Source organism: Lampetra planeri, chromosome 18 (genome assembly GCF_965212315.1).
Source record: "Lampetra planeri chromosome 18, kcLamPlan1.2.h2, whole genome shotgun sequence".
In the NCBI taxonomy this organism is placed as follows: domain Eukaryota; kingdom Metazoa; phylum Chordata; class Hyperoartia; order Petromyzontiformes; family Petromyzontidae; genus Lampetra; species Lampetra planeri.
The window spans coordinates 13887313-13901977 of record NC_136124.1 but is presented as its reverse complement, the minus strand read 5'-3'; the positions used below and the strand labels follow the sequence as shown (position 1 = coordinate 13901977).

The following is a 14665-nucleotide window of genomic DNA, read 5'->3' as shown; positions in this document are numbered from 1 at the left end:
TTCCTTAGAGCCTAGTCTCATATGGGTTGGACCAGATGACGCCAAAAGGCGCACAACTCAAAGACAATGCACCATCAGAGTATGAGAGCTCGGGGCAAGCATCTACACTATGGGAACCTCATTTGCCAGTAAAAATATGATAATTGGTTCTTTACCCTTCTATCTGGCAACAAAACTGACACCTTTTTACAAGGAGTCATGTTTGCATAGACCGCAATACCTGCAGTCATAATACAAACAACATTATCAGAGTTATGTTCTTTTGTGAGAGGGGGTCAAATACTTATTTCCCTCATTAAAATGCCAATCAATTTATAACATTTTTGACATGCGTTTTTCTGGATTTTGTTGTTGTTATTCTGTCTCTCACTTTTCAAAAAACCTACCATTAAAATTATAGACTGATCATTTCTTTGTCAGTGGGCAAACATACAAAATCAGCAGGGGATCAAATACTTTTTTCCCTCACTGTACAGGCATCAGTCGGGATCGAACCCACGAGCTCTTGCATACCAGGCAAGGGAGTTAACATTTCCTAGCCACTGCTCCCGCCGTTTAAGGCCAAAGTGTTCAGTTTGAATCATTGGGAACTCATCCAGGATTAGTGCCGTGCTCCGCAACTGAAACCATAAGTGGTTACGCCTAGTCGTTCATTTTGCAGGGTGACCTCGCCACCGATGAGGTCACCCCGCCGATGGGAGGCCTCATGATGGCCGTCGTGTCTGGGACACGGTCAGATGCGCATATCGTTAGCGAGAGAGAGTCGACCGATATTGCCGAATCGTCAAAAAAAGCGTTTCTCCAAAGGTCATTCGTCGAACATATCTGCCCGGGTGACTCAGCGGTCAGGCGAGCTGCTTGCAATCTGAAGGTTCCATGTTTAAATCCTGGTCTGTGGTTGACTAAGCCCACCATCCCTCCAAGGTTGTCAAAATATGTACCACTTTTGGTGTCCTGCGGAGAGACTCGCCTCGACCATAGAAACATGGAATTTCCACAAATGGCTCAGAACTGTCAATGCTCGTTTGAGCAATAAATCACTTTGACCTTTTAAATATGCGGAATGATTCACACGCCTTAATTCCCAGAGTAAAAGGACAGAAGACATCCCCATCGCACCGCCAACGTCCGGCACGTTCGCCGACCCACGGCACCATGGTCACCAATTTCGCGACTCACGACCTCGATTGTAGGCATCCCGAGTGGGGTTCAACCCTAGAACGTGGTCGGTGCCGCAGCTCCGACCCCTCGGACCGCCGGCCACCTTTTCTTTAATGCGCTCGCGGGGGGGGGGGGGTTCCTTTAGCCGCGAAGCAGACGAGCAGGCGCTCGTGGAGTTTCGTCGGGTTCACAAGAGGGGCCACATGGCAAAACAAAGCAGCGCTTCACTACCGCCGCACCGCTGTGAGCGGCTAATTGGGCCGAGCACGTGCGGTGGGCCACAGCTCTCCCCGCAGCCACGTGTACAACGCCCGACTCTCATCACCGTCTCATCGCTTCGTCCTCATCGCTTCTCCTTGTGGCCCCGTTGGGGTACCCGGCGGTCATTTGTTTGTCGCACGTCGCAGAGGTTCACGGTTTTGAATTCAGCGGCCGCCCCAATTATTACTGCGGGGCGCGACAGCCATACTGAGGCTACATGCGCAGAGACTGCTTCACAGCGGACTTTAGGTGTCCAATAACATCATTCGCAAGAGTTGGCCAATCGCGTGCCAGCTTGTCAGATTTGAAAAGTTAAATCGACAAATCCGTTACTTCGGATCACGCGAAACCATTTCTACCGCCTATGTATATACATGTATGTTGAACTTCTTTCGCACCACCATACATAGCCAACGGTGCTAATCGGAGTTACGGGGGAAGGACAACAAACTAAACACAAAAAGCTATTTTAAAGAAATGAGTTTTCAATATAGTTTTAAAAGTGCATAGCTCCAGTGGCTTCCTAGTGTCCTCTTACAGGCTAGCACTGAATAGCCTTGTGGCGCACAGGGAAGGCTGCCACTCGGGGTCCACTTGGAAAGTTTTGGATGAGTTGAGATGAAAGGAGCTTTGAAACACACAGGTGTTTATTAGAATAATTATTAACTCAAAATCCTCGGTAACTGACGGACCGACCACTGTAATATTAGCACTGAACGGCAAACAGCGCGATGTCCTCTTGTGCCTCCACAACTCGAAGATTGATAGCTCAAATTCATGTATACCCATTTTCAAGTTTACAATATATAACGAAGGAACATTTCGTGTATTTCTGAGGTTTGGATTGCCGTAGCGGCGAGGACCTGCAATCTTCGCTGTGCACATGCAGCGGTGCTGCTCATCGCCCTCCAGAGCACGCAGCCACTGCTGCTCATTGTACGGGGGCTTCCGTCGCTTTGCCCTCTCGTGCGTTATTACAGAGGAGCAAGTGAAGAGGAAAAGACCTTTTTGCGACCGGAGGGCATTAAGAGAGTCGTGTGTTGCCTCGTTTATTTTAGCGGAGGAGAGGATGCGTGTGTTGTCTTTGTGAACCGAGCGATCGTCGCTCGTGTTGGGCCGTCGCAGCGTTAGCCTCGTGGTGGTGGTGAGAGAAGGTGGTGTTGGACCGCCAGGCATTTGTTGCTGTTACTCAGGGCTTTGGCCGAATGCGCACACTGCACCAGCATCGGCAGTCGCCATCGCCCTGTTCAAACGAGCGACGGGACAGGGCTCACGTCAAAGGCGCTGAGCCAGTGACGGAAATTCCACATTACCGTGGTTGAGCCACGTGACTTCACATAAAGTGGTGCAGGCTAAATTAACACTTGGACAGGATATTAACTCGCAACCTTGCAAAAGTTGAACGATCTAACCATGGCACTACGTGGGCTAAAGGAGTCATTACTCAAAAGCTATAAACCATTTGCACGGAACGTGCGGTTCCTGCTCATCATTTCTCAACGAGTCTGTCATCACAAGTCATAATTTATTGGCCTTTGCATCAACTCTTTGAAAGTTCTTGATGCGTCAGACAGTTACACAGTGCCACCAGGTGCCACGTGGTGCAACACATTGCCACAAGCTGCCACGCGGTGCTACAAGCGACATGAGCTACCACACAATTCCACGTGGTGCCACACGGTGCCACGCAGTGCATCGCGGTGCCACGCAGTGCCATGAGCAACACGAGTGACACGAGTGACACGAGTGACACGCGGTACTACGCGGTGCCTCGAGTGACAAGTGGTACCACGCGTTGCCTCGAGCTGCAACACGGTGCCACAAGTGATATGAGCTGCCACGCGGTGCCACGTAGTGCCAAGTGGTGCCACGACTGACACAAGTGACATGCGGTGCCACACGGTGCCACGAGCGACACGCGGTGACACGCGGTGCCACGAGCGACACGCGGTGCCACGAGCGACATGAGCGACACGCGGTGCCTCGAGCAACACGAGTGACACAGGCGTATCCACGCACCTCACATGTCCGCCGCACCGCACCTCTTGCTCAGCGGGCCCACTCCGCTTGCTCAGCGGGCGCACTCCGCTCACAGCCGCAAAAAAACAAACCTCCAGTCAGGGGCGCCGCGATCCACCGTCAACATCAACGGAATCATCGCCCTCCTCCTTCTGGGTGGGCATCAGCGAGCATCGCTCGGTGGAGAGCAGTGGGAAACAGAGAGGCCAGTTCGACAAGCGGAAACACAGTCACGTCGCGAGAATGTCCCTTGGTCCACGACCAACAAGAGAGAGAGGTGTACGGATTGACACTCAAAATAGCTCGGGCCTCCCGACACGCGGGTGCGTGGCGGAGGAGGCTGCTGGGTAGCTGGGTACTTAGGGCTCCTGGCAAAGAATGAGTCGAGTAACTTTACTTTTTTTAACAGTTTCTGAGCACCCCCCCCCCCACCACCATGGCTCAAAGCGTCAAGCGGCCGGCAACAAACAGCACTATCAGAGTTGTAACAGATGGTATTTGACATTTTTCTTGATTTGAGCCAGGACGTAAGAGCTTTGGGGAAATAGATGGGAGGGATTCCAGAGTGGAGATGCAGCAAAAGAGAAGTGTTACATGGCTGCAGTGTGGTTAGTGGGTGAGTTGGTGAGAGAGTGGGTGAGTAGGTGAGTGGGTGAATTAATGAGTGAGTGAGTGTTGTTGTGACCTGCAGTGTGGTGGTGGTTGAACAGTGTGGGATAAGACAAAAGCTTCAACATGAGTGTAGGAATGAATCAGTGAAGTTTGTGGGAACAGAAAACCATGGTAGTAGCGATAGAAGAGTGATACGGAGAAGGCTGACTGCCGGCGAGCAAGTGATTGGAGCAAATCGGTGAGTGTACAAGTGTACACTCACACGAATACAAAGTCAACGATAAAAAGAGCGGCATCTCCACTCAAATGAGCATCACAAGCAGACCCATTAACAACCTTTAGCCAGTGATGAAAATTCCACATTCCTATGATGGGGGTGATTATATACACAGAAAAATCACTGCATCATCATCATCATCAATGCACCACATCACCATCATCGCCACACAAAGCATCATCACACACGGCATTAGCAAAATGCAAAGTGATTCTTGCTAAAATAAGCAATGAGACAGAGCCACCTGGCTGGATTGTGCATGCATTGTGCATGCATTGTGCATGCATTGTGCATGCATTGTGCATGCATTGTGCATGCATTGTGCATGCATTGTGCATGCATTGTGTATGCATTGTGTACGTATTGTGTACGCATTGTGTATGGCTATATGTGGGATGTTTGTTAGCCTTTACAGGTGCTCGCTAACAGCACTTTCCTCGACAGTCTATTAAGGCTATTTGGAAGATCTTTGTCCTTTATATGGGGGAGCGGTAGCGTCGTGGTTAGTGCGCTACACTATGGACCCGGTGATCAGAGTTTGATTCCTGCTCACGACCAACACCAGTAGCAAATTTCTTACACTGACATGCTAATCTCTCACAATACAATGGCCACCCCCACAGGTTCGTTTGTCAAGATTTACTCGATCTTACATTTATATGCAAATTTCCTCCCACTGACTCTTGGGCTACAACCATCCCAAACCTTCATAACTCCTTACCTTAGCAGCGCTCCCACCATATATTCTCAGCAGCTCTCCCGCAATATTTCTCACCTGATGACAAATGCTTGTGTTGCGATCGAAACGTCGTGATATTATTATTTTTATTTATTTATCTATCTACGTGGCTTCACCGAAGGACCCAAGAATATGAATTCCTGCACTCATCGAAAGCTTTAAGTCAAGATTCATCGTAGTGAGTTGGAGCGCATCAGATGGAATGTAGCAATTAGCTAAACCTCTGAGCCAAAGGGCGCCGACTTTTTCAGAACTTCGGATCCCGACTCCTGGTGCACATAGTGGCACCGCGGCACAATAGGGCACAATTACACGGCGATCGCACCGTACGCGACAACACACGCGCGCGGACGTGGTTGACACACGTGGTTGACACACGTGGTTGGCACACGCGGTTGGCACACGCAGTGCTTTCTGGGCAGCAGGGTGCTTGGCGCAGTGGTGACACTCACGGCCGCACAGCAAAAGGGACCTGGGTTCAATTGTGGGCTCGGGTGCTTTTCTGCGTGCAGTTTGTATGTTCACCCCCTGGTTCTGCTGCGTGGGTTTCCTCTGGGCTTTCTGTTTTCTTCTCACACCTAAAATAACACACGATGTAACCGGTATTGGCCAAAATAGCCTCATGCTGAAAAATTACCTGCAAATTACTGAATTGTGATTACACACGGCAGTAGCATCGCCCCCTACTGTGAAAACCTGGCAGGACCCTCCTGAATAAAAGTATCATGACTCGGTAAACTAGCGGAATAATAAATAACAATAATAATAATCATATCAGTGGAAAATGCCAGCGGTAATTGGTGATTGGTGACGTGTTTCCTCGAGTGCCCTGGGCCCCGCGTGGGGAGGAGTGGGAGGGTGGGCCCCATGGGGAGGGGTGGGAGGGTGGGCCCATGGGGAGGGGTGGGCCCCATGGGGAGGGTAGGCCCTGTGTCACGAGTGGGGCATTGGGGCTGCACGGAAGGCGCAAACACGACGGCGCGCACGTGGAGGCCAAGGCTGCGCCACTCAGAGACGCATGGCGACGCGGTGCCGGTGCTCATCGCAGCAACAGCGCGGCAGTGTTCACAGCCAATGTCCCGTGAGCAAAGAGCAGCAGACGAGCCCCGGCCTCTAACCTGGTCCCACGCATGCGCAGCCCTGCACTCTCAGAGTAACGCTCGGCGAGCACGGCGGCGATGACACGCAGCGGACGCCACTCAGATCTGCGACTCGCCCTTCGACTTTTGTTCATCTCCCTTCGCACGTTTTCATATTTCCACACAGCGTATCCCACTGTGCGCGCACGAGAGTGGCACGCCAATGCATGCCCAGGTGGGATCGACCAGCCGCACTAGCGGCGACAGTGTGTTTGCGCCGCCGACTCGCGGCGAACCCCAAGGCTCGTTTACGCACGGAAACATTGTTTGGTTTAAACACACACACACACTGACAAAATATAAGAATAACACACCGTAAATACAGTCGTGTGATTAAAGGGCGTACTTTATCAAATGTGAAAATGCGAAGAGAGTACTGCCATGGTGCAACGAATGCTGCTCGGTGCACCGTTCGCCATTTACCGCGGCTGTGGCTCGGCCTCATGCCGACTTCAACTCCCGGGGTAGAATTGGCACCGAGCTACGAGTGCCGGGACTCCTGTCTGCCACCGGTGTTTGAGAAAAAAAACATTCCCCCAAACACACTCCAGAGAGCGGTGGAAACATCTGTGGAAAACTTCCCCCCCCCAAAAAAGCGACTGCGCTGACGAAAAAAGTTTCTGTGCCACTTGGGCAAATTACAAAACAGCTATACTGTACTAAACAAATAAACAGGTGAGGCTTTTTGTTTATTCTCAAGAAGGAAATCACGTTCAGTCTATCGGGCAGTGTACGGACCTTCTCATTATGAATCCCATTTGTTTATTAAACAGGACTTTTTTGTACCTGTTTTGACTTCACCAAGCCTCATCAGGAAGAAGCGGCCTCGTAGACTACAATGCTGCTGGTGTGCCCTGATATTACGAGCAGTGCAGAGGACGAAGGGGCTCATCAGCTAAGTGGCAGCGGGGCAATGCTAATTGCAGATGAGACTCGGTGAAGCTGAAACCAGCCTGAGCCTCCAGCCTATAACATGAGAGCACCCAATGACGAGAGCTTAACAGGCCTTGCTGATGAGACACAATCAAGTCAAAGTTGGTCCACAATAGCCTCGTCAAAACAAAGGTTGAAAAAAGAAGCTGCAGGAGACGTTACTGGCTTCAGGAGGTGAACACCCCCTCTCACCTCAATTATCCACTCCTGGCACTGAATTCTGTTTTTGTTGTTGTCATTTACATTTCAATTATCGTTGCCTTTAGTGCTTGTAGGTCACCACAGCAGCAGCGAATGCCAATGACTGTATTGTACCGATGAGTCCTAATGAGGATGAATCCGGTCTACGGATGTGTCTTTCGCTGCTGGCAGCTGTGATGACCACATCGTCTCAACACGCTTTACGTCGGTGGTTCTAAAAGCAAAAACGGTCACGCAATTAGTTCCTTTCTGAGCCGGCGGTCGGCATAAGGGCGCCGCGAGCTGTTATGCCACGCGTTGCCGCTCACACCTTTTGCGTCGACTCTTGAGCGAGCGAGCCACCGTGACCTCACCTCCGTCAATCGGGGAGCGAAGGCTGAGCAGCAGAGAACTGGGGCAGTCGAGATCCCAGGTTCCGGCGTCTGGCTTTAGAATCCAAAACTCCCCGACATAGACCGCTGGGCAGAGGGAAAACAACAAAGAAAATAAAAAGGGAAAACCATCCAGAAAAATAATCGCCGAAATGCTCAGCAGAGCAGAGCGGCTGGCTTGATGATCTTCCCGGTCGACGGTCAACGCAGTCTTGGCCAAGAGTTCACGGAGAGCGGACGGACTAACGAGCGCGGCTGGTCGGCGCGCGGCGATGCACTGAAAACCGCGGGGCGGCCGTGCCAAAATGTCCCGTGCAAACGGCGATGAGGCAATACGCTCGGCGTCATGGCCATTTTTGGTCCAACAGTTTTAAAAAACACACACACACGCCCGACAGGCGCACATACACATGCACACACGCGGGCGCGCAGGCATGCACTGGACGGTGTCACGGAAAACTCGCCCGTGCAGCCCGCAGACGCCCTCCCTCCCCCCCTCTTTCCCCAGCCCTCCTCCTCATCATCATTGCGATGCCGTCACATGGTGCAAACTTCCTTCCAGGGCGAGAGGGGAGAGACTGAGGGGGCGGGCAGCTGGGAGCTGGCTGGTGTCCGGCCCCAGCCGTGAGGGGTGGAGTGTGGGGGGTGGCTGGCGTGAGGTGGGGTGGTCGGCGGCACTGGGTTGAGCGACTCCACGCTCGTGGAGGAGACCACAATCGCACCATTATTCCCGCCTGCGCAAAGCGCTTGCGCGCGCCGCTTGTTTTGCCTGCTGTCCCTCTCTGCCCTCCGTGCGGGTGCCCATCTCCTTCGACCCGCTCCCTCTCTCTCTCCGAGTTTATTACACTGTTTCGTTTCCTGCTTCTCTCTCTCGCGCTCAGCTCCCCTCTCTGTGGACCCTCGAGACTCACGGACTGAAAGTCACAGCGGCCGCATTCTGATTCGCGACTCGGGGCTCGGCCTCAGGATGCTCGCCGGCTTTCCGAGGACGCAAAATGTTGAGCGCCTCAACCGTGGGGTTCAGCTCAGGCTCAGGCTCAGCTAGGGCTCAGGCTTGTGAGAAAATTCAAAGCAAGGCTGGGACCGTGTGGCTTGAGCCGGCTCACATGAGTCAGAGTTGAGCGCAATGGCTATACAACTAAACATTTTTTATTTTACCAGGGAAGAGCCCACTGAGCTATGTAGCTATTTTAAGAAGTGACCTGGCCACGAATGATAGCTCAACAACGAAGTAGCTTATCATTTGGAAATTTATAGCAGCCAAAACACTCTAAACACGTGATGTTGATTCTAAATGTGGAGGGAAAAACCGGAGAACCCGGAGAAAAAGCCAAGGGACCACGGGGAAAGAAACACGCAAACTCCAAATATACAGGCGTCAGGGTCGGGATCTAACCCACAACCTGTATACCAGGCGAGGTAGTTAATATATTACCACCGTGGCTAAGAATACAGGTGCCAGTATTCCATTCAAGTTCTATCTCTCTGCCTGCGCATCAGTCACCAATCTATAGCACTGAGATCTGTCCTATGGCATGTGTCGTGATGGGTACTGCAAGATCCGAACTTGTCCGTCTAGTGCTCACTGAGCTGCATTGTTTTCCGGTTGTCGAACGAATCCATTATAAGGTCGCACTCATTACACACAAAGTACTTGCCACAAAGGAACCACGATCCCTCGCTGATTTCGTCAAGGAGCATAAACCATCACAAGAACTCCAGTCGTCCTCATTGGCAGTGGCTTTTGGCTCACCATCGAAGCAAAGATGGTCACCACATTGCATGCTTTCGGATGCGCTTCTGTGGCTGCCTGCAACGCCATTCCTTCCGATATTAGAAAGCCACTGGAGCTATGTAGTTTTAAATCATCTAGATCGAAAACGAATTTCTTTAGAACTGCTTTACGTGTTTAGTTTCATGTCTTTCCCCCGCACCTCTGATTAGCACAGTTGGCAACGTACGGTGCAAGAGAAGCTCAACATACATGACTGTTTATCCTGCGAGCCTTCGCCCCGTCACATGGCGTCAGAATGCAAGCCTCGCACTCAGCAGCCAATTCCGTTTCTCTGCACCATGATGCCCTGTCCATCTCTCCCCATTATCTGCCAGTAACAGAGATGATGATGATCATCAGTGTTTCTACGTGGGATAATTTGTACAACACTGCACGATCCACAGCACACAAGGAGGGCGAATACTAAGATGTGTTTCGCCAATTAACGAAAGGCATGGGAGGAAAGCGGGAGCACCTGGAGAAATCCCACACGTGTGATGGGGGTTACACTCAATCTCCATGCAGATGGGACTGATGGAGATTAGACTACACCTGCTGTACTGCCTTCTCCTGATGAGCCAGGGTTATGGCACTTACTCAACGCCCATGGGAGGGGAATTTGACCACTGCCGGATCACTGGCCACGTGCAACGTAGCCACGCCCACCGCTTGTTTAACCCCCCCCCCCTTCTATGCACCGAGCACGACACGGCTGGATTCGTATTCAACGCCTTCGAATCCTGCAATCGTGACAGAACCCTCCCCAGTGATAACGAACACTGCCACATAAACGTGCGTGATATCGCAGTGCTGGCTATCACAGTGCTGGCTATCACACAGGAGAGCTCTCTGTGAGAGGATTTACCGAGACAAGTCTAAGCATCCTGGTGGACGATCTACACAAACGAGGAGATAAGACCCACACCTCTGAATGGGTAGAACAGCAACCTGGCTTCTTTACTGCAAAACCACGTGCGGGCGGGCATCACACACGCGTGCGGCGATTCACTGCAGGGTGCCGGGGTCCGGGAATCCACCACATCCCGTCTCGCGCCTGCTTGCCATGGCCTATTTCTTTTGTTTTCCGTATTTCTACCCCCTTTTGTTTTGTCTGTCTGTCCCCGTCCCTCCGTCTCTTGGGTTGTCCCTCGTGTTCACGTCCTCCACTTCCATCAACGACGATGGCGACGACGATGACAGCAACATTAAGGTTTCTTCCAAAACACAGAAGCTGTCGCCAAAAAATCACAGCTGTCTCCACGCCAGTGCCCCACACCGATTTCCGGCACTGCACATGTGCCCGGCAAAAAACAGAAGCCGGTTCTTATTAGCGCCGAAAAAGCAAATTGCTGCAGAAAGCCCAGTATGACTGAGCCTTCTTCGTTGCTTCAAAAACCCGACGTCGAGCGGACGCCGTTTATTCACGACACGAGAGACGGAAGTCTCACAGGGGACACAAGGCCTGGCCACAGACGGTGTGCCAGACGTCCGTTGTTCTCGGGCGTGGCGAGCGGTGCGCTCAGGAGCGGCGATGCCGCGCCGCGACGTTTGGTAGCGGCGCGTCGACGACACCTCCCCGTCAAATTGACGGAACGTGGACAATGTGATGCGAGACAACGGCACGACTCTCCTGTGTCCGCCACTAATCTCTCTCATTGGCAAATCATAAAAAGAAAAAACTACCAGGTAAGGGTCACTGAGCTATACAGCTCTTTTCAGAAGCGACTTGGCCACAAAAGATAGCTCAACAAAGTGGATTATCACGTGGAAATTTAAACCAGCCAAATACTCTAAATGCATGTTTTTAAATATAGAGGTTTTTAGGAAAATCCACGCAAGCAGGTGTCAGGGTCGGGATTGAACCTACGACCTCCTGCATATCAGGCGAGGTAGTTAACATCTCGCCACCGTGGCACCTCTATCAATGGATCTGTGGTGGGCTAGGGGATATGTGCTTCTTCCCCTTTTCTGCAGATCCCCGTGGACTTTCAGATAAAAGTGTGCATATTGCGGAGTGACTGCTCATTTGATAAGATCGGTTCTAGGGAGTGCGATGGAGAGCACTTCTCCATGGACCCTATCGAACAATCTCCGCATTAAAATCAATAAAAATTTTAATCTGGTGAGGTCGCTCACTATTGCTTTCAAGCGTTTGGACGGTGTCCCGGTCTCATCAGTACCCCCAGTGAGACGCGATCGGAGCTGTAATTGCTCTTCTCCTACGGAGCAATTCTCTGGAGTCCCACGAGAGCATCGTACAGGCTACCTCGGCGACACGCACACACACCTACGCCAAGATCGAGGCTCCTCTCCAAGGGCAAGACTGGGCCACGTTTGTCCACACGTGCGACGTAGGCACAGTGCCCACTCGTGAGTCAAGTGCTGAGTAATCCTGTGCCGGATACGAACAGCTGCCAATGGGGGTGCCCTTCGCATGTTTGAAATGAGATGCAAGCAGCTCACCATGCGTGAAACGCTCCCCAAATTTCCCATTTAAATGGGCGCTTTCTCAAAAACTAAATCGGCATCATTCGTGTTCTTATTTTTTCATTCTTATTTTTCAGTCACTATATTTTCATTTTTATTATTTAATTGTTATTATTTTTTCTATCTACGTGACTTTACCGAAAGACCCAAAGAATATTAATTCCTGTAGTCACGAAAGCTTTAAGTCAAGGCATCATTCTTGATCGATGTAAACAGAGTGCAACTCCCCTCGCCCACGGATCCTCTCACTGGTAATCCTCTCCCCAGCTGAACACCGCAAAACGAAGAGTATCACTGTATACAACTGCCTACCCGCCAAACGTCTAAATGTCTGGCCAGATCCATTCACGCGTGGGCGATTACTTCTATGGTGGCCGTCGTAAATACACATCCGCGAGAAACATTTTAACAATCGCAGGGGCAGGGTGAGCGATTTTTTTATTTTTAAGTGCAAGCAGAGGGGAGCCTTGGGAAGTCGTAGGGCAATACACCGCGGAAGCCAACCCCGACGGGGGGGAGGGGGTTCACCAAACTCGAGTATTGGTAGAACATTCCCTCGTTACTCAGGGACTTGGCTATCTGCGAATCGTTACATCTGGAAATCTACACTACTGCATTGAGGAGAGGAAGTGATGAGATAAGGTGATGATGCACAGCATCATTATCACTTAAGGGAAGTCTTTCAACTATCATTAATACATTCATATTTATTCTTATTTACTTTTTTTATTTATTAGCTTATTCATGCATATCTTTACGTTAATTCAAAGATAGGCTTTCGTAGACCAATACCATTAACTGCAAAATGTGCTATTCACGAGCACCTCCAGAACATATACATCTCTCATCAATAACAAAGGAATGCTGCGGTTGATTGATATTTGCCAGGGAGGATACACAACGTGTCTTTATTATTATCATCATTATTATTGTAGGGCCCCGTCTGAAAACTCAGAAATGACGGCACGGCCTCAACGTGCTGGGACGTTTCTGGACCTGCCTCAGCCGTTGCAAGCAGGCGGCCTCTCTTACTCGGCGACCGTCAATATCAACCTCTTTATAAATAAATAAATAGAAAATCTACAAACTATCCCAGGGAATCAAACTGCCCAGAGCAAACAAAAGCGCCTTCAATTTGCAGAGGTGGGCACGTGTAGAAGGGGTCGCGCGTGGTGGACGTGGCAACCACGAGAAAGAATAACAACGGCCTGGAATCTTGAGCACCTCATGCGGCACCTGCTCAAATGCCTCAGTAAGTCAAAGCGCTTTACATCGCTTACCATCGCAAACGTTTGAAAAGGGCATCCCCCAGCGGAAAGCCGTCCCTGTGGGCAACAGGTGACTCGGCACCTCAGAATATTTCAGAATCATCAGAAGATTTATTTAGACTGCAGGAGGAATCCGATAAGCTATGAAGTTCTTTTTCACACGATGTTCCACTTGGGGTGCGGGGTCAGAAAGTTACAACAACAAACAATACAACAAGATGACAGTAGTTCAAAGTATAAGAAAGGTAAACAAATCACCTAAACACATACAAATAAAACTAAACCATCCCCATCCGACCAGGCAAAGCCCACTGAGGTGTTCATTGATTTTTCGGAAGCGACCTGGCCACAAAGCAGGCATTCTTCTGCCAAGAGGGGGGGTGATGATTGCTACGCACAATCTCCACGGAGTAATTTGCAGTGTATAATTTTTCGAATTTGGCAAATGTGGACTGTGACGACAGCACACAATGGCCTACTCGTTAAGAAAGACATCAACTGTGAAGCAGATGGCTCATAATACTCTATACATGATACACTCGCAATAATAACCACGGCGGCCTGCTGGATTCAAACCACAAACTATGAACCGCAAGCAGCAAACATGCCACCGATCGTATGTGTACAGACATGTATGTGTGAGTCTATGTTTGCGAGCGTGCGTGTATGAGTGCGTGTGTGAGTGCGTGTGTGAGTGCGTGTGTGAGTGCGCGTGCGCAAGTGTACATGGGTCTCTGTTTGCGAGTGTGCGTGAGTGCACGAGTGAGTACATGTGAGTGCGCGTGCATGAGTGCGCGTGCGTGAATCTATATGCTCGAGTGTGTGTGTGTGCGTGTGTATATCTGTCACTGTGTGAGCGTGTGCATGAGCATTTGTGAGCGAGTGTGTGCATGTGTGAGTGATCGGTGTGTGAGCGTGTACATGTTTGAGCGTGAGAGCGTGAGTGTATATGTGTAAGTGTGCGCGCGCGAGAGTGTGCGTGTATATGTGCGAGTGTGCGTGCGTGCATGTGTGCGTGCGTGCATGTGTGCGTGCGTGCGTGCATGTGTGCGTGCGTGCATGTGTGCGTGTGCGCTCAGTGCCACGTGTGGATGTTGGCTGGGAGCGACTCGTGCTGAAATTAACAGAGCACAGCTGCTCTTTGTGCAATGCCCAGTAAAGAGAGCATCCTTAGAGAGCACAGGAATGCGGTGACGCAAGCCTGACCTAAACCTAGCCCCACTTTCCACTCAACCCCAAAGAAAAAAAAACACGCACAAACACTTCTGAAAAGCCGTCTGCACGTTCTGTTATATCGCCATTCCGTCTACAATCGCGCACGCTCTTTATTTGCCAGGAGAATCATCGCTCGAGCATCAACGCATTTTTACGAGGGTGCTGCCCGAGATGTTTTGTAAAATCGTCCGCGAGTTTTTGTTTTTAT

At 50.7% G+C, this 14665-nt stretch overlaps 1 protein-coding gene across 1 annotated transcript in view; it reads right to left on the bottom strand.

Annotated features, from left to right (window-relative positions):
• LOC144723750 (uncharacterized) overlaps positions 1 to 14665 on the bottom strand; it is a 241233-nt gene that overhangs the window by 195219 nt on the left and 31349 nt on the right. The window contains exon 2 of the mRNA XM_078602681.1: positions 7696 to 7800. The gene's annotated coding sequence lies outside the window, so the exon portion shown is untranslated. The remainder of the gene's footprint in view (positions 1 to 7695; positions 7801 to 14665) is intronic.